The following is a 25,502-nucleotide window of genomic DNA, read 5'->3' as shown; positions in this document are numbered from 1 at the left end:
AGTGAGAAGCATTTTTGGGCACCAATATACTGCATAGCTGTGGTGAATTGGAATTGATTGAAATCATTTTAATACATTGAAATATGCATGAGGACATTGCAAAACAGATGTCAGTGTTATGTAATAATAATTAACAGACATAATTTCTTAGAGAAAAAAGGATCTAGTTTATTGTACTTTAATGAGAAGACTATGCACAGCCAATAAGCTATTCTCCTTCCTCATATGCACAGAGAGAAGTTTCAAAAACAAAAACATTGATTTTTTTTAATTGATTTTCAGCATTCGTGTCTCCTGACGGACAAAAAATTAAGCGAACAAGCAGAAGGCAGGTGTCATAGGTATGAATACGGAAAAACGTCCCTTTTTTGCACATCATGGTACAGCACATCAGTGAACTCTAAAATCTGGACACTTTTGATTTTAAATAACTGCAGCCATTTAGGGCCGAAGGGGTTTAGTAAAAATGGCTGCATAGGTTAAAAATAAATAATTGTTTAATGTTATTTTTTGTCATGCTTTTTTAATGAGCCAAAAAGAAAAGGTTAATTCAAGGAAAGCTAAAGTTTTCCTTTCCTTTCCCATCAAATGGTTACGCGTGCATGGAGTCACAGTGGGGAGCATTGCTGCCTTGCAGTGCTGGGGCCCTGGGTCCTACTCCAGACTTGGTGTTCTATCCGTGGTGAATTTGTACTTTCTCCCTATTCTGTGGTGGGTTTGCTCCGGGCGCTCCGGTTTCTCCCAACAGTCCAAGGTTGTAGGTTAATTGGCTTCTGGTGTGCTGTCCAGGGAGTATCCTGACTTGTGCCCATTGCTTGCTGGGCGAGGTTCTGACTCTCCTAGAAAGTGGATGGATGGATGGATGGATGTTATAAATTGTACACTTATAAAGCAACCCACATAAAACCCAAACAGGCTGCTAGTTATTTCACTATTAAAAAAAAGAATGCATTACAAATACATACAGGTCTTGTGAAGGACCTGGTTCTCCCCTGACTCTGTGGTACAGGGCAGTGTATGAAAAACTATGCAGTTCTTATCTTCCCCCTGGACTTTTTTTCAACAGTACCCAGTACAGAATAAAACAGGCATCAAACCATTGAATACATGTAAAAATCAAAGACAAAAGGCAAGTGATCCCAAATGATTTTTTCCTTTCAGTTCAAATTACACATTCCACAGTCAAACAACACGGATAAAAAAAATATAACTGATATTGAAGCCATGTCAAAACCATACAAGGCAACAATAATTTAAATTAATTATCAGTGTTTACGTTTTTTGGGTGTCATTTGAGTTACAGATAGAGATAACATAATTAAAGGAGCATTGAAGTGTAAATATATTACTTTTATTCCTTTTGATCCTATTTACAAGGTTAGAGTGTGCAGTATCAAAACCCGCCCTTTCCTCCCACAGAGAACTAGAACCAGCTCTTGCTTTTTAATTTTCACTTACTTTCACAGATCAGAAGAAAACTGGTCACTTGTGCCCCTCTTGTTAGAATGAATTATTACAATCAATTTAATAACAACTGATCAAGAGGTCAAAGGGAAGTGTGTTAATCAAAATATGAAGCTGATATAACCTTAGTCATAGTAACTGTGGACAAGATACATAGATTTAGTGGAAAAGGTTTATTAATTTCGAATGCCCTTCTTTGAGTTAAAACAATCCTCGGATTAATCGTACATTAATTGGTTGTGGTGGTAAATTTAACTATCTTCCGAGCCCTTAGGCTGTCTATGTTACAACTGACTGAATCACTTAAATGCAAGGATGCAAGGACTATACATTTTCATCAGACTGCTCCCTTGATGGCCACAATTTTCCCAAGGCTGTTAACTGGTGACAATGACTGAGTGCTGAGAGTAATTTAATTTTCTGTCAGATTAAGCAGGAAACTATTGTAACACCCCAGATTTATTTGCTGGGATTGGATCTCCTTGTTTTGCAATTTGCAATATAAAGACCCCCAAAAGAGATATTGAACTGATGACAAGGGAGACAAATCATTCAGGAAGTTAATGACATTTTCCATATAAAAAAGAGTCCAACCTCCATTGGCACATAACATGTGTTTTACATGTTTAATCACCATGGGATCTTTCTTTTCACAAGGCAAAGCAGACGTTGATAGATGTTGTTACTTACAGTATTTTAAACTGAAATGTCTCATATATTGTTATCAAAACGCTTTTTGAGAAACAGTTGTCTCCTACTTTATTAAAAATAATCAAAGTTCAAATTACACACTAATGTTTTAAAATGATCAATGCACAGTAGTCATGATGTTAATGTTTATTTGATTAAGAGAAACAAGAAGGCTGATTAGGTTAGCAAATAAATAATAATAAAAAAGGAGTACTTCAGCACATATAGCAGCCAGTCAGATTTTTTGAGAGTAAAATAGATGATTTCTGTTAAAATGATTCTGAGCACGGCTTGTGGTCTGATTTTTTACAATGTCTTAAACCTTTACGAAAAAATCTACTGAATGTATTTTGATCCTAATTTTTGGCTAATGAAAAAAACAAAACATGGAGTGAATGTTAAAGTTAAAAGTCATAAACGGCAAACTTAATAGACACATTCATTAAATATTGTGCATCAAAAAAGTCCAATACACTTTAATATACATACAGCTATTACCTTATCTAAAGAGTACTAGAGTAGCTTTAAACCTTACAAACCGTAGCCTTTTGTAAAATGTATTTGTATTTGCTCTCAAAGTTGTTTTCTGAAAGTATAAGGTTATTAATCACTATATATGTACATTATAATGTAAAATATTTACATATTTACATTTATGTTTACTTTATGTTATCATACTATAATCATTCAGAATGTTTTTCTAAATGAAAACACCAATAGTTTTATTGACACGTTTTTGAGAGCAACAATCAACAAACTAAAAAGTATTGAATGGGGAAAAGTATTCTAAAAGCTGGATACTTCATGCTCATGGCCAGAAATATATAGCGTGTTTTTTAAGTGAGTTTATGTGGTAGATGCAGTTTTAGTTATTCTTGTGTTATTTGTGAGAGGCCAGGAATAGCAGTGGAGGCTTTGTATGCTTGTGCTACATGAGTTGTGACTGATGACTTCTACATAATCACAGATAATTGCAGTATTAGTCAGCAAAATGCACATTGATAGCACCAACATGGCATCACCTGCCACCAGACAAAAAAATAAAGCTCGCATCTGTCTAATTGCACAAAACAGGAGCCACAGCCAGTTTGTTTATTACTACAGAAAAAGCACTTTGCGTACCTTAAAAATAAGCAAAACCAAATGTTTTGATATCTGGGAATGTGATCTTAGAAAATACAGAACAGAAGAACAGGTCACGATTCTAGTTCTAAATTGCAGTAAAAATGTGACCTGGAATTTTACAAACCCAATTTAGAGGCGCCTATTTCAGTGATATTTTGTCTCAGGTCTTACCTGACAAAAGATGTTCTGCCCTTAGTTCTGCCTGTCTGCCAGGTAAAAGCAGTATCTGCAGTGACCTGTGCTCTGGAATGACTAGCAGTGAGGACTTTACTTCGATCTGTCAACAGTTACTTATTAACAAGTGGACGTTTAGCAGCATCCAGATTTGTTTTTGCTGGGATGTAAAAAGGCAAGATGAGTCTGTCATTTTTTAATAAGGCTGTAAGGCTAAAAACCAGATGGCAAAGAAAATCTGTAATAAAGCGTTTTATTGAATTTGCAACATATTCTTTGTCCACCATCTCAATACATGTAACAATGATTTAGTTCGACTGTGGATAACAAGGTTTAGAAATATGACAATGAAATATTATTTAAGTTACCTGTAAGTATAATAGTATTCTTGAATTTTGGGTGTATCATTTTTGGATTTTCATAATAAATCCTTTCCACTCAGTATCATGATTTAAGCTGCTTGATTGTAATAATTGAAATGAACTTTGCTTGGTTGAAATTTTTTAAAAGCCACACTTCTGAAAGCGTCTTTCATTCATCTTAATTTAGGAATTTTGATATATAAAATTAAATTTCGAAAAAACTAAAAAATATTCAGCCCAGACATCATTTGTGTACCTGTGGAATCAATAAAAAAATAGCTTGTGTAAACAAAACAGCATGAAGGATTAACATGGGGAAGTTAAAAAAAATAGAAATTGAAAGAGGAAAAAAATAAAATAAGCAGTGAAAGAAATAGCTTTAAAGATTTGTCACCTGTTTGATATTTGACTGCATTTTTCAAATGTTACAACCCACATTTCTAATGTGGATATTAAGAAATTATGCACAAATATACCATGTCCATCTCTGCAAACTGCATAAACTACTTTCCCTGCCACGGTTTATGACTCCCAACATGGGATGTTGTGGGATTTAACAGAAGGTTTGGGGTTTCTCGGACAGTTAAACTGGGGATTCATACAGAAGTGCAGATGACCAACTGTTTGAACAGAAATGTGTTTTACTGTCTGCAGGTCTTGCAAAGCCAAAACCAACCTTGGTGAAGCTTGAAATAATAATAATAATAATAAAAAGATTTCAGACATTTTCCTTTCTTTTCAAACTTGTGGTAAGCTGCTTGTCCATCATTATTCATGACACTGTGTAGACGGGATGACAACTTGCATAATTTGGATGTTGAAATTCATCTAGTATGTATCAAATAACAAATGTTTTGGTGACTCGGGGCCCTGGAGTGAGGCATAATCGCTAGGAAACATTTTACTGAACATTTGGTGATAAACGTGGTCGGCCCCAGCTTAAAGCAATTAATTCAGGATACTGACATAAACTCTCCAATCCTTTGACAGCTTGGAGCTGAAATAAAAATGCTAGTTCTCCAGGGAACTGCAGAAGATAGTTGGCTCTTTTCTGGACTGTTTGCTCACAGGCCCAGAGAGCAATCTTCCTCACAGAATGAAATGCAAGGCCACAAACAATGTACCAGGGAGAGAATAGGAGATAGGAATGAACAGTTTGAACTATTTGCTCAGCAGAAGGGCAGCCACAATGGTTGGCCAATGGCTTTCCCATGCATCAACTGGGGTTTCTTTGGCTCTTTTGTTGTTCGGCTTCTTCCTCTGGCCAGATAAGAGCACAGCTGCCTTATACTTTTAATACCCATTCTACATTTACTGTATGGTCATTTACCCAGCTTTGTATTATTCATTCTGCATTTGGATCCCCGAATTTAAGCTTTTATCTCTCCGTGTCTTATTTGGGTGCTTCACCTTAAACGCGCACCGCGGTGTAAGATCAGAAACAGTCTCGGGAAACATAAGCAAGGCTGTGAGAGTGGGATAAAGCCTGACCCCCTCTCCGCTCAAGAGCTAAAGCATCAGAAGTCAAGCAGAAAGCACCGCAATTAATTCCCATTTATGTAATCTGCAAGGGAGGCTCTGGGATATTATTGTTCTATCTCCCTGATAAGACAGAATAATAAAACAATAAGCAGTTGCAGCAATTGTAGCTTTCTGTCCACCATTTAAGGATGTAAAAAGGGGAAAGACTGCAAATGATGGGGGGCTCCGTTCTCAAATGCTTTGTTGGGTTTGGAGAGAGTAAGCAAATAAAACAAACGCCTGTGTTCCCTGCAGCGCTGTTTTCTTTTTGGTTGTCAGCTCTGCTGAGCAATACAAATTGGCTTACTGAAAGAAAAGCGGAACACAAACTAGATTTCAAGCACCTCTAGAATCAATTGATTCCTTCCACAATCTAAAATATGTTCCTTAAACATCTGGTATTGAAAAAATGACTCATTTACTAATCTGTGAAAAGAGCACATAGTCCCTGCTAATTACATGTGAACTTTAATTAAAAGTAATGGCTATTCTACAGAATCTTGAAGTCTTTTAGCCATAAATAATTCCAGCAAATGTTTATATCATTTGAGATATTGTTAATTTTATTAGAAATGACAAAAGTGGTCAAGGAGAAAGGTACCTAAAAAGATAAAACAAAAGAACAAACTACACCGAAAGCTGTGAGACGATAGCAAGCAGAAACAAACTCTTAACGGTATGTCTCTCCATAGCATTCATCGTTGTCCTCGGCAGAAAACGCTGTACAAAAAAAATGGACGCAATTCATCTGGAGCACCATTTAGCATTTCTCAGGAAACGCAATCCAAACACTCACCTGTAAAATGAAGAGCACACACATTTCACTCCCCGTCTAAAGTTAGACAACACCCCCCACACCCCCCCCCCCAACCCTGCCCATCCCCCTCAGTCCTGGTCACATTTTCAGTGGCCCTCTGGGTGGTCAGACTCGCAGGCTGAAAGGCAAAGGATTGCTGTTAAGCACTGTCTTGAAAAACTGACATCACACGTCTCCAGGAAAGACAAACACCTGTTTATCTGAGCTGATCCGCGGCCCTGCTGCACTTAGCTGGGTCTCAGACACTTATCCCTGTGCTCAACACCGGCTGCGCTCTGTCCGAAAGGAATTCTAAACAGAGTGAGAGGCTGCAGGAAGACAAGTGGGAGAAGTCAAAACTTTGTCACAGTGCCCCTGCCTGCTGTGCCTGTGCCTTTTACATCCTTTTCCTTCATAGCGGTGCTGTATTGGAATTTAAATGGCATTATATGAAACCCTGGTGATAAACATGCAAAATTAGAAATTGTATGTGTCAATTCACTACATAAAGCATTTCCTTAAGTTTTGTATGCACATATACACTAAACTTGGGTTTAATTGTATTCACTTACCTCTTATCAGCTAATGACTTTTTTTCAAGTAATCCAAATATTGTCTTTTCTTTGCCTTGCTAATAATTTGAATCCTCTGGCCCAAAGACTGAAGACACTATGGTAAGAAATCGTTAATAGAAAAAGAGTAATGACTACGTAGTTGCAAGTAGTTCCAAGTAGTGTGCAAGACTGATCAATTACAAGCTTCTTTTTAAGAAATGTACAAATGCCTAGCAACACTATGAGCTGCATGGCTGATATTGTGATGTCAGCTCTCTGCAACATTTTAATTAGCATGTCTTTAGTGCACTTTTTTTTAACTGACGCTTTTATAAAAATAACAAAACGTGATATTTTCAGCAATGTGATGCAAACTCCAAGTGTCAATTAATGCAATTAAGTCACTTTACAAATTAAAAGGAGACGTTTATGATCAACATTTGTACTTTCTTGAACTGTAGAAGAGACTAAACTTTAATTTGGTATCATGTTCAGCAGCAGTATCAAAAGACACTTTTCACGCAGACTTCTTTAAACAAGCTGGAGATTTAGAAGCTGCACGAAAAGTGTCTTTAAATAAGGCCGCTAACCATGAAACTTGTAAACCATGATAATTTCAAGAGCTACTGTACAGTTGAAGCTAGAAGCCAAAGAGCATGAAATATTTTTTTACTTCAGCGGTAGCACTTTAAATTAGAAGTGCAACATACATTTAGAACAAAGGTTCAACATTAGGAAACGATTCGAAAGACATGTTTTGAAATGCCACATTTGTGTTCTTCGGATACTTAACCAGCTTGTCAGACCTCAGGTATGAAGAAATAAATAGGTGTCTTATTACAGATTTTTCGCTGCCTTTAAGACAAAGCATCTCAATGGGGTGGTTCAGAACTTGGCAGCATTCTCAGTGTCACGCTTCAGCAATATTGAAATAAAGCTCTGTTCATGGCATTTCACCACGTATTACAACTGTCAATTTCGGTGTAATTTATGAGTGCAGAGAGCTTCAGCTAGTCTTTGAAAAAGCCTTGCTGCATTCAAGACAAAATCCAGAATCATTTCACCTGCATTTCACCGCTAAAACCTTTTTGGAACTATCCAAGGGCGATATCGGCTCTGGAATTAACTTTTGTTTTTGAAATGTTCATGTTTTCCGATGTCACATTTGCAAACTTGTTTTTCATGGGCTTTTTTTTTAATTCTTTGCAATTTAGTGCGAAAAGGAAAAATGCCTGCATGCACAAGGAGTGTACCGCGTTGCACCACATTTGTGTTTTTTTCTTGACAATATAATTTGAAAATGACACTAAGAAATACTGAATTGCTTTTTTCTACCTCCCATTATTTTGACACAATTATTTTATTGATGCTACGTAGTACAACATTTGAAAGCAATGCCATCAACTCTATTTAGAAAGATATGCTGTATGTGAGCACCTTTGTGGTTGTCTAGAAAAGTGCATGTTCATGTGGCAGGTCATGAACTTGAATTTTTTTCCATAAGAGGATGGCCAGCCTAAACAATGGGGATGACCATCACTGATGGAGACAGTATAGGGACGTTCACCTAACAGCTGGATGAGCTGTATATAAAATAAGGATTTTCTTCTATGCCAGGATCATTTCTTTAACACTAATATCATTAGCAATTATAAACAGTTCATATTTTATATTGAGCAGGGAACCAAGGAATGAATACAGAGAGCAAAGATGTACAATATTGCAATTCCTTTTCACTGAAATATCAGCCCATGTTCACAAAAGGATTAACTTGAACAGCTATTGCAGACATTTTATTTCAACAAGTAATGAAATACAAATTGGAGTAAAATTGCAGCAAGGTACTGTACAGACTCAAGTATACCGTGGGCATTCTGTCACACAACTGTGAACAACTGTTCAACCATTTATTTCCATCATTGACTTCTCATATCTTCCAACAGTATAATAAGGTAACAGCAGAGCTTTAACAAGGAAGGGTCTTTTAAAGGGAAAATTACAAAAAATTCAATGTTTCACAAAGCAGAGTTTTAACAACAATCAGCAGACACAAAAATGTTAGTAGCCAATGTAAGTAGTAGCCATCAAGCCTCAAACTGCAAAAGATGACAGAAGGATAGTTTGAACTACCAAAACTAATTGTTTCCAAGGAAGAACGCAGTTTGCTGAGAACAAAAATTCAGAAAGCTCAGTATCTTGAGAGCTGCCGTGTCAAGAACATCAAATGAGATTAAGAAAATGCTGAACACTTAGAATGGGCACTAAAGCCATAAAGACTGTCCATCAGAGGAGATGTTTTTTAATCTGAAACAATTTTTGAGTTTTTCAGCTCTGAGAGAAAACAACAAGGGAGTTATGTGGAATTTAAGTCGCTAAATGTTTTCAGTATAACTTACTTTTTCAATATAAGGATGCAATTGGGATTGAAGTGTCAGAAGGTTTTGAATATGGGGCCTTGAGTGTTTTTCTTGTGTTAAACAGGTAATCTCCTGTTTGTATTTGATTATTAAATATGGATTTCCCTTTGTTTGAATGTCTTGCAGCTGTTTAATTTGATTTTATAATGTTGGGGTTAGGCAGCATTTGGTGCAATAGAGACTCTCATAACATGCTGGATGACTTCAGACTTGCAGTAACGTCAGTGAGGTAAGAAGGACTTCTTTAGTGGGCACTGACCTTCCTGGAGCTTGAAGAGTGTCAGATGGCGTCTATATACCTCATCTTCTCAGGAATTACTGAGAGAAAGCTGAGTCTAAAGACAATTGGTGATTTCAAATTGGTCGGGCATATAATAAAAATATAATAAAACAGTCTTTTTCTTTTAAAATGCAAAGTGTGCAACTTCTGGAGGTGTTGATGTATGGGGGAATGTGTCTGGCACACAGAACTAAGATATAATAAAAATACTGTACAATATCCTTCCATTTTCTATTGAGGTTTGTATCTTTATGGATATATACAATACCTATATACCTATAAACTGTGACACCAACAACAACCATAATGATGATTATAATTATTTCAATTATTCAAACATAGTTTTAAGGAACCCAGCAAGACAGAGAGAAATGGTCATTGTAATGGCAGACAGGCAAAAGCTCTTCGATTTTGCACGAAGCATGTGTTTAGGATTTACATTTTAGAATGTAAACATCGTGGTACATAAAACCTGAAATTTTCATCTGTGCGGTTAAAGCTGGTTATTTAAGAAAACATTTCCACATTCTGTGTGTATATTTAAGGATAAAACAAACAGGCAGTGACAGCTGGTGGTGTGTCGTACTTTAGGTACTTATTTGAGATCTTGTGAAGCATTTTCTTACTTGTAATTCCATAATTCATATATCTAAATGCGGTGGAAATAACGACAATTTCTTGCCACACCATGTCCTTATTCTTTAGTCAATATCATACCCTTTACTAATTTTGCGGAAAAAATAAAAAATAACAAGGTGAAGCCGAGATATTAAAATATCCTTTATGAACCAAGCAGACAAATTATGAAATATCCAAAGTTTTAATTCAAGTATATGTGAGTCACATGCTTCATAATTGATATCAAAATCCTCTGTGGGATGACCTACTAAAAACAGGTCACCCAAATTTACTGGAGCTTGATTTTATTTGGTAAACATCAACATGAAGAATACTGTAAAACAAAATACTGGGTTGCATGGGAGGGGTTGTGAGGGCCTGGGACTTGTTACCAGATGTGGGCACGAATTCCAAATAACATTGAAAAGATATTTCAAGGTTAACAACAGAATTCGTCTTAAACTTTTAAATTCTGGAAAATGTCACCTGATTGGGCATAATGAATAGGTTACAAGAATATATTTTTTTTATGCTGGCTTCTTTGCTCCACTGATGATTCCATAGTCATTAGTTTTTAATGACAAGCAACATCCTCCTGCAATACTGCTGGAAAATTATCAGATTCCAACTTAATTCCCCCAGATAATATTCTTATTTGTAATCACAAAGGTACAGGTACATAACTTTACTATCTTTAAAATGTTTCACAATATGAGATACATTCATAACTTGCATCATGGTTACACACTTGTTTCTGCTTGTACAATTTATGCATTTAACCTTTTAGATTAATACATTTTGAAATCACTAAAAGGCAAAAGAGCAGTAAAATCACATATACCAAATATCAAATATACCCCTTTATGATAATATCGACGGCCAACATTTCAAAACGGATAAAACTTAAGATTGCCTCTCTCATGAGCGTGTCATTATTTAATATTATACAAGAATCGAAACGACACATCCTGTCATCATATACTAACCACAATAGATCAAAAAGAAATAATGTAATTTAGCTTCTATACAAGAACAAAGCAGAATTTCAGATTTCAATTTTTTGGAACAGGTATTATACTTAAAATTCAATTTAAATGATTTCATGAACCCTATTTATTTTTAAGGATAAAACTTTCCCAATTAAAGTAACTCTTTTGGAACACAGAGTCATGGACAAACAAAAAAAACCCATAATCGTATATACTGTATATGACCATTTTTGCTCAGTGTTTAAGTGATTTACTGTGACTGTGAAATGCAATGTGTTAGAAGACGACACGGGCGGTAGAATAAATCTCAAATTGTGGATTAAAATCCTTTCGTGAAAAAACTGCTTCCTAACATTGCAGTCTCTTGAAGGTCCGTTTCGTATTAATACCAGTCTTAAATCTGAAAGGGAAAATGTCTTGTTTTGCATAACTGCCGTTTGTTAGGAAAGAATAATATTTTTCACTGTATGAGTAGATGTGGCTGCTATCGAAATGTCTGCAGTAGAAACAGAGTGTTTGGTTTTGACAACTGGTAACTATCGTGATACTGTTTACCAACTCAGAGCAAACAAGAGCTTGATCTTGCCGTCTCTGATTTCACCAACACAAGAAAATACTATAATTCCTACAATTTGACTTCGTCTTTTCCTTGGCAGCCTTTCCTTCACTATGTTACCCTACACCCGTCATCTTTCCCTTTTTATCTTTTACCAACTGAACAAAACAGTAGTAACTTTTTTTTATCGTATTAACTGTTGATTTTCCGACTAACAGAATACCAAACGTCTCGGGAAAATCCCATAAATGATGGATGCGCAGTATCCGAAGTGAAAACGGGCTACGTGTGGCAGGGCGTTGATCTGCCGGGGGATGTGGCGAGGGCAGCGCGTGGTATTCGTTTAACATTTACACAGTCTTGCATCATGGACGATAAGCAAATGAGAAAAAAAAAGGAGTCGGATGGACCGAAAAGGCACAGGTCATATTTTTACGGGAGAAATGCAAAGTGTATATAAAATACGCATGCCACAAACTGATTGCCTACGTCAATCCTGTCGCATTATACTGACCTGATTCCCGTTTCAGAGGTTGTGACTGTACAATCCCATTGAAATCAGAGGATTAAAGGCGGGTGATTACCGTAGAACCGCAACGTATCTAGGCAATAAAGGAAGAGCTGTACATTATAAATAAATAATTATTTGTTCTGCACCCCTGTGAGTATGCGATAGAAGGACGGTCGACTAGTTCAAGTCGGTCAGAAAGTTAGGCAGGTTACGCAGCTCAACTCTTAAATCAACAGATCCGAGCGGTGAGCTGAATCCGTTACTATTGACATACATTGCAAGTAAAAGCAGCATGGTAGCAGCGACATAAACAAAACCTGTTCTGTATAAGACAAATAACGACGTTCAACTGAAAAGAAAACGTCTCGTTGCAGCCTTTATGCTCGGAAAATCTTTTTTTTATTTACGTTAATTATTTACTTTTCTGACTCAAAATCTTAAATATATAAACATATTTAATGAACAGATAATATATAGAGCTACGGGATACAAATACATTTCTTCAAAGAAATAATTTGCTTCAGAAATAAAATTTGTTGCTGACATAAATGGTGTTATATCTAACCTTGTGTACTATATAAGCATTTTCTAATCGTTATCAGTACAATATAATTCTACATATGTGTCTGCCAATGTATATAACTGTACCAATATATTTGGAGGAGATCATTCTGCCCAGATGGTACCTAGTAGCTACTCGACTTCATCAGTTATCCCCGTTTCTTTTAAAGAAGCCAAGTTATCATTTCTGATTGGATAATCAGATCAGATAATCAGAGGTTCCAGAGCCCCACAACTCTTTGTGCAAAGTCATGTTGTAGGAGTTTGTAATCATGTTGTAACACATATTTGTGTTGTTTGCTATGTGAACAACAACAAATAGCCTACTGATAGAAAATGTTATGAATACAGTTTTAGAGATGCCTTTTAAAATCGTGTTAAGTGAATTCTGAGATGTGTCTAAAAGTGATTAAATTTGGTCTTTTTGGTCCTTCAGACGGCTGCTGATTGAATGTTTTTTTATGATTTCCTATGTCTTGTTTTTAGACTTCTGAGTGGAAATGGAGATTATTACACATTTTAAAAATAAGTGATTTTGACACTCTCCTCAATCAGCATGTTCAGAAGAAGAGGGAGAAATCTTGCTTCTTCTTTGGAGGGTTCCACAAACTTTTTTGTTTTGGGGGAGGGGGGAGTTTATGAAACCTCAGCAATTAGTAACTCAAGTGTTATCTGACTAGGAGTTCCTATTCTACTTATGCATTAGTGCAATTGACCTCAGGCTACTCTGTCTGGGTCGACACAGCAGCATCGATCGATCTCATAGATCAAAGGTTTCTTACTACATTTGAGTTCCACCTCCCTGGATCTCTGCATCCATCCCCCCCCTCCACATGCTCAGTGTCATCACATGTAGTTCTCATTTGCTCCAAGTCATATTTTCCAATCAGTGTTTCCCTGTTACATTGCCTATCCAAATTAATTGATCAAATTTATTTCCTTAGACAGGGGGTTTATTTCCTTAGACAGGTGAGCTCACACCACACACACATTAAGCATACTTTTCCTTTAAATACGTTGTCTCTTCTTTGCATAATTTGAACTTGTCTGAACTAATAAAATGGAGTAGCTAAACAGAAGTGTGTGAGAGGGTCGTTGTGATTTTGCACTTCCATTGTCTTACATATAAATATTACTCTGTGGTTCATTTCTCAGCTAGCTGACTTAACACCAAACACTAAAATATGAAATACACTATACCTTTATATTTGTCATTCCATCTCATCATAATTGGAATTTGACTGAACGGCTGGACTTTATTTTGCAGTGTGTGTCTGTGTTTATTTAAGGATTGTGTGAGTTTTCACCTTTTTGTTCTCCACACCAAGGGAGTTACAGTAGGTGGGCCTCCTGGCTTCTGTGGCTTTCATGAGACTCAAAAAGAGGGGATAATTTATCACACATTTTTCTTTGTCTCTGAGCAAGGTCCTGGGGCTTTGGGCAAGGCTGGGGGCTATTGACAGTTTAACTAAATTAAAACACAGATAAATAAAGTTGTAAAGGAACAAGTAATAGGTTTATTCCATTCTGAAAAACAGAAGAAAGAGAACACAACGTTTCGGCCGTGGAGCCTTCTTCAGGTGTCTTTTTTAGGTGCAGGAAGAACTCAAGCTGATCGTTGGAGCGTCATCAATATATCGTTTGTAGAGGTCAGGGACATAGCCAGTGTAGGAAGCGAAGAAGCGTTCTTCTACCCAGCCGACAAAAATATTGGCATAGCTGGGTCCCATTCTGGTGCCCATGGCAACTCCACTGACCTGTTGGTAAAAAAGATTATTGAAAGAGAATGCGTTCAGTATGAGGACCAATTCTGCAAGGCGTACCAGGGTGTGGGTGGGTGGATCAAGCACTATGCGTTTGTCCAGCGTGTGCTTAAGGGCTGTAAGGGCGTCTTTATGGGGAATGACGGTGTACAGAGATGTGAGGTAAAAATGTAGCATTCGGTACCCTGAAATTGGAAATCATTAAAAAGTTGGAGGGCGTGGTTGGTGTCTTTAATGTATGAGGGAAGATCTTCCACCAGCGGTCTTATGAGGCTGTCAAGAAAGGCTGAGATGTAAGTAGTTGGACAGTTACACCTGAAATTGACACCTGAAGAAGGCTCCACGGCCGAAACGTTGTGTTCTCTTTCTTCTTTTTTTCAGCATGGAATAAACCTATTACTTGTTCCTTTGCAGCCTACGCAAGCTGACGCAGCTACCCACCTGAAATAAAGTTGTATCTTGATCCACATTTTTCTTTCAAACTGTGGAAAATCCCATACTACAAAACCTTTTCCCGTTTAGAATCTGATCTGTTGAATTTGTGCTTTGCATCACTGTCATACTATCACTGAACTCATTTAAAAAATATCTTTTAACTCTTTCTAAATGTAATCAAAGCCTTTTTGATTCCGCTCTTGTTCATTGTCCTATTACATGGGAGTTATGAAGGGATAACAATGACATGTCAAACTCACACGGTTGTACCCAATCACCATCATTACAAAACCAGCTGTAACTCACAACGCCTCCCTTTGCACAAGTCTCATACGTCTCCACCTCACAGCTTCCCCTTGGTTCACTCGCTCTGAATGGGGTTCGAGCCTCCTCCTGGATAGAAGGCTATCCATTAACCAAGCAGGTTGAGCCAAACGTAGCTGACAAAGGATCCACAAAACATTCAGTTCTTCAATTCATGTTGCTGTCCCTAGTGAATTTTTATTAATTTACGTCTAACAATCTTAAAAAGCCTCATTGAAATGAGATCAAAATCTTTCCGGAGGAGGGCTAAGTCTCACCAGTGGTGTTGCTGCTTATACCTTAACCTAGAGTGTACCCGTGAATCAACTACCAGCATGCTAAGACTACAATGGTTTTGTCCGACTGTATGTAGAAAACAAAGGGGAAGAGGTTATAAAGATCTACAGAACTCTTTCAGTTCTATCATCAATTTAAGAGCTACCTAAAGTGTTTTCTTTTGAACTCTGTAATTCTAGCACCTTATTTCTTGTTTCCAAAAATGTCAATGGGCATAGTGTGGTGAAAAATACTTTATTCACCTGATCTTTGTAGATTATGCTTGTGTATTTCTAGTTTGGCCATTTTTTATTGGTCTGTTCTCATATGTTCTGAGGTTCAGAAAAAGTAGTTCTTTTGTTTTCTAACTGCTCATCTGGAATGACCTTTTTTAACTTGGATTCCAAGACCCTGTCACATAGTCACCCCTAAGAACATGAAAAGATGCTGTTTTTAAGCATTTTATATAGTTTGTGTGTAATATTAATTTTTAAAGTAGCATTCCTCATTCTTTAACAGTGCAAAAGTTGGTAAGAAGAAATCCTGGATGGAAAAGTAACTCTATGATGATTTGTTATTTAAACTATCAGAAGTTCTTTTGAGTAATTAGTGTTGTGTCTGCTATGGTCCCACAATACCACTGTTTGTAGTTGTGCTGAGCCATACAATTGGGTTTAAAAAGATTGATCATGCAAGATAATTTATTTTTAAAATATTGCATTCAATATGTGATATGTGTTATTGTTCTTCTCCTTTATCACTGTACTGTAACTTTGTTGTTGCTGTTGTTGTGTGTTGAAGTTGGTGTTTCCTTAATGTCTTTGTAGTGGAGTATAAGTGGAAGTAAGCATTTGCAAGCATTGCAGCTCTGCATATGACAAGCTGTCCTTCAAACTCTTAAATATATTCTATTATCTTATAACATGTGAAAGTAAAAATGCAAACCAAGTTCCATATATCTTTCTTTATTTTTACCTAACTTGAAAAACAGGGTTTGTGTTTGATCATTGTTGACTGAATAATAGTCGTTGAAGAAGCGGAGTCATGAAAATTCTTTGTTAAAAAATTCTAAAATTTTACAAATGTGAAGCTTTTAATATTTTATTAAAAGGTTTCATTATATGGGCATAAGAACACAAGTTTACAAACAAGGAAGAAACTCTTTCAATCTGATGTGGCCTCCAAAGATGCAAAGTAAAAACCAAAATTATTTATGTATTTATGTTCTTTAATGATCAAACAATTGGCATCTGTGATCATGACACTAACACAGATAAGTATCATATAATAAAATAGGAACAAGTAAAGGTTTATTCCATGCTGAAAAGAGAAGAAAAGAAACACAATGTTTTGGCTGTGGAGCCTTTTTCGGGTTTATTTACTAAACCTTTACTTGTTCCTTTGCAGCCTACGCATGCTGATGCAGCTCCCTACTTGATATAATAAAATGTATTTTGGGGCATCTGCTTGAAATGCATATTAGAACAGAAACCTTCTTTGTGTTAAATCCAGTTATTTCACGAGACCAAAATAGTACTAAATTTAAAACACTTTAAATTACAGAGTTTTAAAAGTAGCCTTTGGTTGCATATCCCTTTTGATGTCACCAAGCTTTGTGTAATCATTTGAGATGGTGTTGGCATACCTTTTTGTGTTCTTGCCTATTATTTAGTGTTTCAATCTCTTCTTTAGCACCAAAATTGCATGTTCAGTTGGATTTAAATGTAGTGATTCACTTGGGCAGTTAAGATTTTCCATATAAAGATAAACTCCTTTTTGTTGCATTCGTCATATGTTGTGGGTCATTTTCTTGCTGTATGTTGAAACACAGCACAATATGCGTGGAAGTAGTTTTTTCCACATAAGCAGACAATGCTTGTTTAAACATTAGGATTCATTCTGCCAGTGCCGTCATTGGATACATCATCATTACAGATGAGTAAACCATTTCAAGAAGCTCCCATGTATGTCCACTGTATTACCTCCATTGTGCATCACAGCTAAGGTGGTGTTGTTTTGAGCATGTGCTGTTCCTTTCTTTCTCCACACTTTAACTTTTTTTTATCAATTCGGTAAAGCTCTGGTTAATCTTGCTCTCATCTGTCCAGAAAACTATGTTCCAAACCTCTCCTGACTCATCTTTGTACCTCCAAGCAAATTAGAATCTGGCACTTTGGATGTAGCTTTGGTAATAGTGTCGTCTCAGTTTTCCGTGTATTTCGATACGTTCTCCCTTGCACTCTGAAAGCTGCTCGTGATTTCATTGAGTGGTGTATTATGGTTTTCCTTGACAGGTCTGATGCTTTTTTTGTCATTAACTGTAGATGTTTCTTTTGCCCGACCTGGTCTTGAATAATTCGTAAATATACATGTGGATTCTTTCCTAGTCATTATATTCCTCCGAGTTGATTTTATTACGTCCAATTCCAGCGACATGGTTCTGATTGAGACCTTTTTAGGTACAAAATGGACAGGTTTTCTGTAACAGAAACATCTTTGATCTTTGTTTCGACTTTTGAATTGAAATCAAGGCACAGCAGGTTGTTAAGATGGCACTCTTTTTTGAGTGCCCAATTACCCAACAACACACTGCTGACCAGCAAGACTTTGGGAAAGCAAAGTAGCTAAGTGAACAGAGGGTATCGACCTGTTTTTGCAAGAAACTAGAAGATCAGCTTCAGCATGGCTGTGTGGTTTCTTCCATAATCTCAGAAACACTTTATGCAAAAAAGCAACTCTTATTTTCAGGTTTAACTGCCCTTCCCTGCAGTTTCCGTTGGTGGTCTGTGGTTCATTATCCACTGATAATCTTGAAGAAAAAAGCCCATTGGGTTGACTATGTCAATAGTGTCCACTACCTGAGTCAGTAGTGTTCAATACTTGATCCAAACATAGTTTATTACAGTTAAGTAAATAATAGATATTCAAGTTTTTGTTATCATCTGAGTGCTGGACATTCATGGAGTTTATATAACGAAAGTTCGGGAGTGATGACAACAACCACGCTCAATCGTTCCCAGCCGTCAGTGATTAGCAATCATTCCCTTCATCCAACCCCAACCGAACGCTATAAATACCAACACGATATCTCTCTCCCTGGCGTGCGACTTTCACATCCCACCTCCACCCCAACTCCACCTCTGCAGCTGCCCCTTGGTTACCCAGCGTGGGGGTCCTGTCCTCCTCGTCCTGTGGCCAGGAGGTCGGCCCTCAGCCAAGCAGGTTAAGCCAAATATCCGCTCCATAATACTGTAGTCCATTACACGTTGATCTTGGGCGTTGTCATTCCTAGTGAACTTCAAGCATGTAAATATACCGGAGGGCTTTTATCTGGATCAGTTCTAAAGCAGCAAGAACTTTTTTGTTATAGACAGTACACTACATACTAAATGGGATTTTTTAAATGTGTGATACAATTTTAAAATAACTTTTCTTCATTTAAATTGATGCTTTTGACTAAACATCCTTATGTAGTGTTAGTCTGTTTTTGCTCCGCCAGATTGTCAATGAGGGAAAATGTTGTGTCAAGAAAAACAACTTTTTCATGGTAGCATCCTTAAGCACTTTGTCTTCTGTCTTACAATTTTTTACTTAATCTTTTTTCTACCTGTATGGTACATGACAACTAATCAAATTAGCTAGCAAGCAAGGAAAATGACACGCATGCATCTATTTTAAATTTAACACCGTTTTCCCTTTTAATTGTTATGTTGAATATCTTTTTTGCAATGGATATCATTCGGCTCCAGAAAAGGAATTTGTATCATAACTTGATGAAAGCTGTTTGGCAAAGCTGTTGATCTACAAAACATCTGCCTCGACACTAAACATCTCACAACAGGCATATCAGGAATCACATGCTCGTTCCACATACAATGGAATTCTCACTGTTCCTCCTTGTTATGGTCCAGGCTGTGCTGTGAGTCACCAACTTCACCTTTATTTTCTACCTGGAATTTTCCTCTCCATGTGTGAGTCTGTTATCTCTCCAGCTAGGTAAATACCTTTGACGTGAGGGCCTCAGACCAGTTGAGCAGCTGACATGCTAATGCAATTAATAGCACGCTAAAGATTCCTCAGAATTCTGCCATTTGATCATTCTTATTTAACTGTGTAGAAAAGGCCAGAACCGATACTCTCTTTGTGTATTTTGCATGAGATTTACGTTTAAATACAGGTTCCTCCTTTTAAAACGCAAAGGGCATGGAATTGGGGGGCGGAGCGGTGAAACTGTGGCTAAGGCTCTGTGGCTGGAAGGTTGCTGGTTTGTATCCCGCGGTTCGGCAGAGGAGTCCTACTCCGTTGGGCCCCTGAGCAAGGCCCTCAGAAAAGAAACACGACGTTTCGGCTGTGGACACCCGAAGAAGGCTCCACGGCTAAAACGTTGTTTCTTTTTCTTCTCTTTTCAGCGTGGAATAGACCTTTACTTGTTCCTTTGCAGCCTACGCATGCTGTCGCAGCTACAGAAATGAATAAAGATTATTTTCATGTTGGAAAACGTGAAAACATTCAAGAGTGCTACTGTCTGTAGAGGAGGCTGACAGAAGATTATGCTGTGCAAGTCGGAGGCTACTATGAGCAGATGGATCAGAGGCACGATGTTCTTTCAGCTATTAGCAGTGACCGCCCAATGGCACCAGCCAAGTATGTTGGCAATGTTTAACGAGCCATCCATCTTTTACCTGCTCTCTTTAAACAGGAACCTTTGTTTGAACCATGGAGTCATTAGGCTCCTTTTCTCACTGCTTTCAACTTTTCAACTCGATTTATATCCTTATGATCCAAGCACTGTATTCAATTTATTACGGGATCTTAATTTATTTTGGCCGCTGAGCAAAATGCTCTCAGACATACAGTATATACATACGATATGTAGTCTTTAATATGGCACAATTAACAAAAGAAGATTGTAATTGTTTTCACCATTCCGGGCAGAAAGTTCCTGAGTTTCTTTTCTCGTGTCTCAAGAGAATGTTAATTGATTCACCATTTAAATCTGTCTCACAGTAAACAATTCTGTCCTGGTGAAAGAAAATACAAAATAGTTTTGACATTTAGTTACCATGTAGTAATGAACTTTATATTGTAAAAGTGTGGTAAAGTAAAAATCTGCATTTACTACAGGTAAACAGCTACTAAAATTATTGTTTTAAATTGTACTTTTAGGATGATAACCATTTTCAATGCGAAAAAAATTACACATTTAGGAAATTGAAATTGTAAGCAGTTATGCACTTATGCAGTTATGTTGGGTTGGAAGGACTTTATCAAAGAAAATAGGTGACTTTGGAAATGTTTGTCATCTGCAAGCGTCATCTGTTTTGCTTCAGGGAAAAAAGAATATTCAATTGATTACCGATTTGCCTGTTTGAATGCCAGGGAGGTAAATTGCATTTATGATAGATAAAACATGCCTGACACTCTGAAACAGCGTTATATAACACAACAGTTACAGTATTGAAAAGTGAAAAGATATGGTAGGCTGTTATGTGCTTTACAAAGAAAGCCAAAGGAGCACATGAAACAGTTTCATCAATGAGATCATCATTGCAGACACAAAAGTTTACGCTGTTTTATTGGTATAAATATAATTTACAACAAATTAACAGCATACAATTCGAACAAATAGAGTAACTTTTCGAGTAAATAAAGTAAAGTTGTCAGGACACTTACACTCATAAAGATGTATCCTAACGACCTATCAACCAATTATAAAATAGTTCTTTTCTCTAGGTAAGAGTTTGTAAACATCGGGTGTCTCCTATGTCCTTCAATTAAAAAGGCTGTTGTAGAAGTGTTTACCTTGTCACATACTTAATTGCTCCATCGCTGTATAGTTCTTTTTCTAAGATACACTGATGGCTTGAAATGGTGAAGTAGATAACACAACAAATTTTAGAAATGCCATTAAAAATGGCATTTTTGATATTGTGATAGAATACTTTTTCGAGCAATATTCCGACGTCGGCGATGGGTTGATCTCGTGAAAACAGATGTATGTCTCAAGCAGGCGTGTCATGAATTTTTGAGGTGGAGTTTAATCATTTTCACTTGTTTACCATTAAAAGTCTCATTGAAGGATTTTTTGGGTGGGAAAATCCATGTGTTATAGTACAAACAGTGTAATAAACCATTGAAACATTCCTTTTCTGTCCAAAGAACAAGGTATCACACATCCTCTCAGGTTGTTTTATGCCTTGCCTGTAACAAACTAAATTATATTTCTTGAACACCTTAATCATATTGGGGAGCATGCAAGCCACTATTCTGAGCTTGTTCCTGTAATGTACCTGCTATTTATCACCTACTTCTATGAAATGTCCCAGAACAAATCCCTTAGAATGTGCGTTATAAATGATTGACCCACCGCTCCCACTGCAGACCTCAAATGTTTTGAACGCAGTGTTTATTCAGGAAAGTTTTGTCATATTTTAACCTTGTGCTCTAGTGGTGCCGTGGTACGTCTCTTGCTCTCACTTTAGTGGGGAGACAAACCCTCTTTAGAAAAGCTTTTGCATGTTCAGGCAAAAGCAAGATAAGAATTGCCCCAGCCCCCTACACAAAAATAAGAATGTGGTTGTGTACACTTAATTCCTTAAAGATAAATGTGCCCTAGCATACTGACTCTTTCTAAAAGAATGCTCATGCTTTTTTTCCTCCCAAGACAAAGCTATGACTGCAATGAAATGAGCATTAGGACTCTCATTCACATCATGAGCTAAGGCACAAAACCTTTTAGAGCCACTTTTAATTAATTAAAGCAAGAATAAAATGGAATGGAATCATGAATAAGACATTTCTGTGGACCAGTCTTTTCACTGAAGGCAGCAGTGACAGACCTCGGTAGTGAACCAGATTGATTTAGTGGTGTCAAGTGTTGGTGTTCTAAAAGCGAGCTGAAACGCCGTGTTAAATCGGGATTGACAGACCTAATTAATTAGCATTAATTCATGTTAACACAACCTCGTAGTCTGATATTGTGGGATTAAGCCCTAACCGTGGGCACCTCTCTGAAATTTCAAACCTGGTTGAAGAAAATAGTTTATCGGGAGGTTGTGTGATTTTAGGTCATTCGGCCATCTTCTCCTCCTTGTCATGTTTATAATAGCCTCCCATGAAAACCTGTCATCTTATCTGCTGGTGACATTTACGCTAGGAAAAGAGGTGTTGAAGGATTTTGTTTTTAACCACGCAAATAGTAAATAAGGCAGGCAACGTTTTATTTACTATTCTGTCCGCACTTCCACAACTAGTTCCAGAATTCTGGCAAACGTCATAAAACCTCTCGCAATCCACTCAATGTGGTTTATACATTTGGCATTTATCTTCTGCAACTGATTTCACTTTTTCTTTCCAACAGGTCCATGTCCTGGAACTGGATGTTTGAAGAGGACAGTTGCTCTCTGTATCAACCTGCATCCCTCAGAAAGAGATACAGAGAGGCTTTTGAGTACATGTGTTCATTAGTACCTGGTTATGACTGTGGCTAACCTGATGGCAAATATGAAATATCAAAGCACTTGTCAGCACTGCTGAATGGGACAAAGAAAGGCTGCATTAATGATTAACTGTGCTAAAAGCCCCGGCTTTTGTATTCCCATGGTGCCTGGGCTATCTGGCTGCCATGTGACATGCTCAGGCCATTTTCTAGCAGATTGAGGAAAGCTAGTGAGCAAACACAGGTGCTCTGGAGTCAGCACTGCTGTCAGGGACAACCACAAACAAGACCAGCTATGCCTGGCTAAATTAGCTCCTCTGTTTGCCTCTGCTTCCTGGAGATCTTACATTTCAAGTCCAGTGTCTTTTGCCACTATTCTCAACCATTCACACTCTGCGTTAAAAAAAAAGCAGGGGGACCCCAACAGACAGCTATTTTGAAGCAACAGCATTTGGTGGCCAAATGTGGGGAAAGAGTAAACTAATTAACCGTGTTCAAGTCTTCAGCTTCGAAAACAAAACAAATGTATTTTTCTCAAGTGGGGCTACTTCTGTGACCCTGCGTGACACGCAACGGACACAAGGATTCTGCAACCAGTAGCTAAAAACATGTGAAGCACCTGAACAAAGTCATAGAATATGAATAGTGCAAAAGAGGCTTGCAAGAGGCTTGAATTGCTCAATACAAGCGCACATACGTAGCTACTCGTGCTATGAGTTAAATGTTACAAGGTTGCAAAGTTATCCCAGTGCTGGAAAGGTCCCCCTAGTGGATAATATTATTTTAATACTCTGCTTGGCACATGTCTGGCAGGCTGTCTTTTATTGTTCAAATATTTATATTTGTATATTACAGTCCTCTCTGCTCAAATTCCCAGCAATTACAGGAGACTAGTAAAGCCCAGATTATCGGTCAAAGATGATAAAGGTGTTTTAAGTAAACAGTAAAAAGCAACAAGAAAGGAAATAAAGTTATAAAGAAATAGAGAAAAGGATATGAGCAGGGTCAGCACAGCAGGGTGCTCAGCTCAGTGGAAGGGTTATTGCCTGCATGTTTCAAGTAATGTCAATATAGGATACGTTCACTAAACTTTACAACATCAGCTATGATTTACAGAATATGTTTTCTGGTCTGTAATTGGTTATACTTTCATGTCCATGTTCCATGTTCCATGGGTCTTGAATTTTCTAAAGAAAAACCCAAATAAGCAAATATTGTAAAATGAAAAATGAAATAAATATCTTCCAGCTCACTCTTGGTCCTTAAATGATTCATGACTGTCAATTTGGGGACTTTATATACCGTAAACATTACACGCAACAGTGTGTTATGTGCGTATTAGATTTGTCTTAAAGAATTTCTAAATTTTGTGTCTGGAAATTATATTATTTCAAAACTACTCCTTCATGCTTTTTTAACATTTTGGGGGGACAGAATAACATTTGTGAGCAAGAAATGGCATGTACGACACTGGTGAAAATGTCCATTAAAAATAAATTTTCAAACAGCATGGCAACTCTACTTTGTCAATAATTAAAGAACTGGCTATAATTAAAGAAGTGGTCAAAAGTTAATACACAACAGTTTCAAACTGAAGATGAGGCACTACTTACATTGATGTAGGCAGGCATTCTGATTGCTGTGGATTAAGCTCTTTTTCAGACTGTTAACAAAGGCACCCCTTCAAAGTTATGTAGGAACTGGAACAAAGTTTCCTCAGATGGTTCATTTGTATGGCTCAAAATCCTCATCTTCAGTTTTTAGGATCCACATTACTGTAGATCAGTATAGTAAAGCCTAAGGCCTAATGTCACACAACACAGCAAAAGGATCTGAGCTTTGTTATTAACCCATTGTACAAGCGCAAAAGATGTCTGCTCTATTGTCAGTGAAAACAGAGCTATCAAAGCAAGTTTCAAGTAATGAGGTAAAGCATGAAAGCTCATTGAAAATGGCAATATTCTCAAAGGCTCTTTGAAGTTCTGGGCACAATGTGAAAATTGTAAAGAGCAAATGTGCTATAAGAAAGTAAGCACTGAATTAACCTCTGCCTTTTGTTGTATCGAATCATATTCCCTTCAATGAAAAGCGAAAAATAATGTGAGATCTCTTATTTGAAGATATCATACAGTATTTGATTGTATTTGATTTTTTTTCTGATATGAATGATCATATAGATGACGATGTCGATTTAGACATATGGTAAATCAAATGAGACTTCTCCTGTTTTCAATATTTATGGATCATTTCGTCGACAGAGACAGAAACATACAGTTGTTTAATTTTTGTTATCCACACATTTTCAAGTACGAATCCTACTTATTAAAATTCAGCAAGTACTGTAATTATCACCTGCTACAAACTGGCTTTGCATCTCTAGGAAATAGTACAATTTGGACATGCAAAGAACACAGGTCATTCCCATAAACCTAGTATAAATACACGAAGGTAGAACTGTCGTGTTGAAATAATCTATGATCCATTTTAACTTAAGTTTTAATATGAAAATTAATAATTTTTTAAAAGATAATTCAGTTCTGAAATTGACATCCTTTTAGAGACGACTGTTTAAAAAATGAAGGAATTTAAAGACAGCAATTCTGGTAAAACAGACAAATGGACATGTTTAGTTGGAGTTGTGGAATGTAATAAATGTATGTTTTATAACC

At 37.0% G+C, this 25,502-nt stretch overlaps 1 long non-coding RNA gene across 1 annotated transcript in view; it reads left to right on the top strand.

Moving 5' to 3' along the window:
* The window catches only part of LOC107078367 (uncharacterized), a 40,836-nt gene extending 16,496 nt beyond the window's left edge, over window positions 1–24,340 (top strand). Inside the window, exon 2 of the long non-coding RNA XR_001479312.2 lies at window positions 22,756–24,340. This is a non-coding gene — a long non-coding RNA (uncharacterized lncRNA). The remainder of the gene's footprint in view (window positions 1–22,755) is intronic.
* Window positions 24,341–25,502: the final 1,162 nt, after the last annotated feature.

Source organism: Lepisosteus oculatus, chromosome 2, assembly GCF_040954835.1.
Source record: "Lepisosteus oculatus isolate fLepOcu1 chromosome 2, fLepOcu1.hap2, whole genome shotgun sequence".
In the NCBI taxonomy this organism is placed as follows: Eukaryota; Metazoa; Chordata; class Actinopteri; order Semionotiformes; family Lepisosteidae; genus Lepisosteus; species Lepisosteus oculatus.
This window is presented reverse-complemented; position numbering and strand designations above follow the sequence as displayed.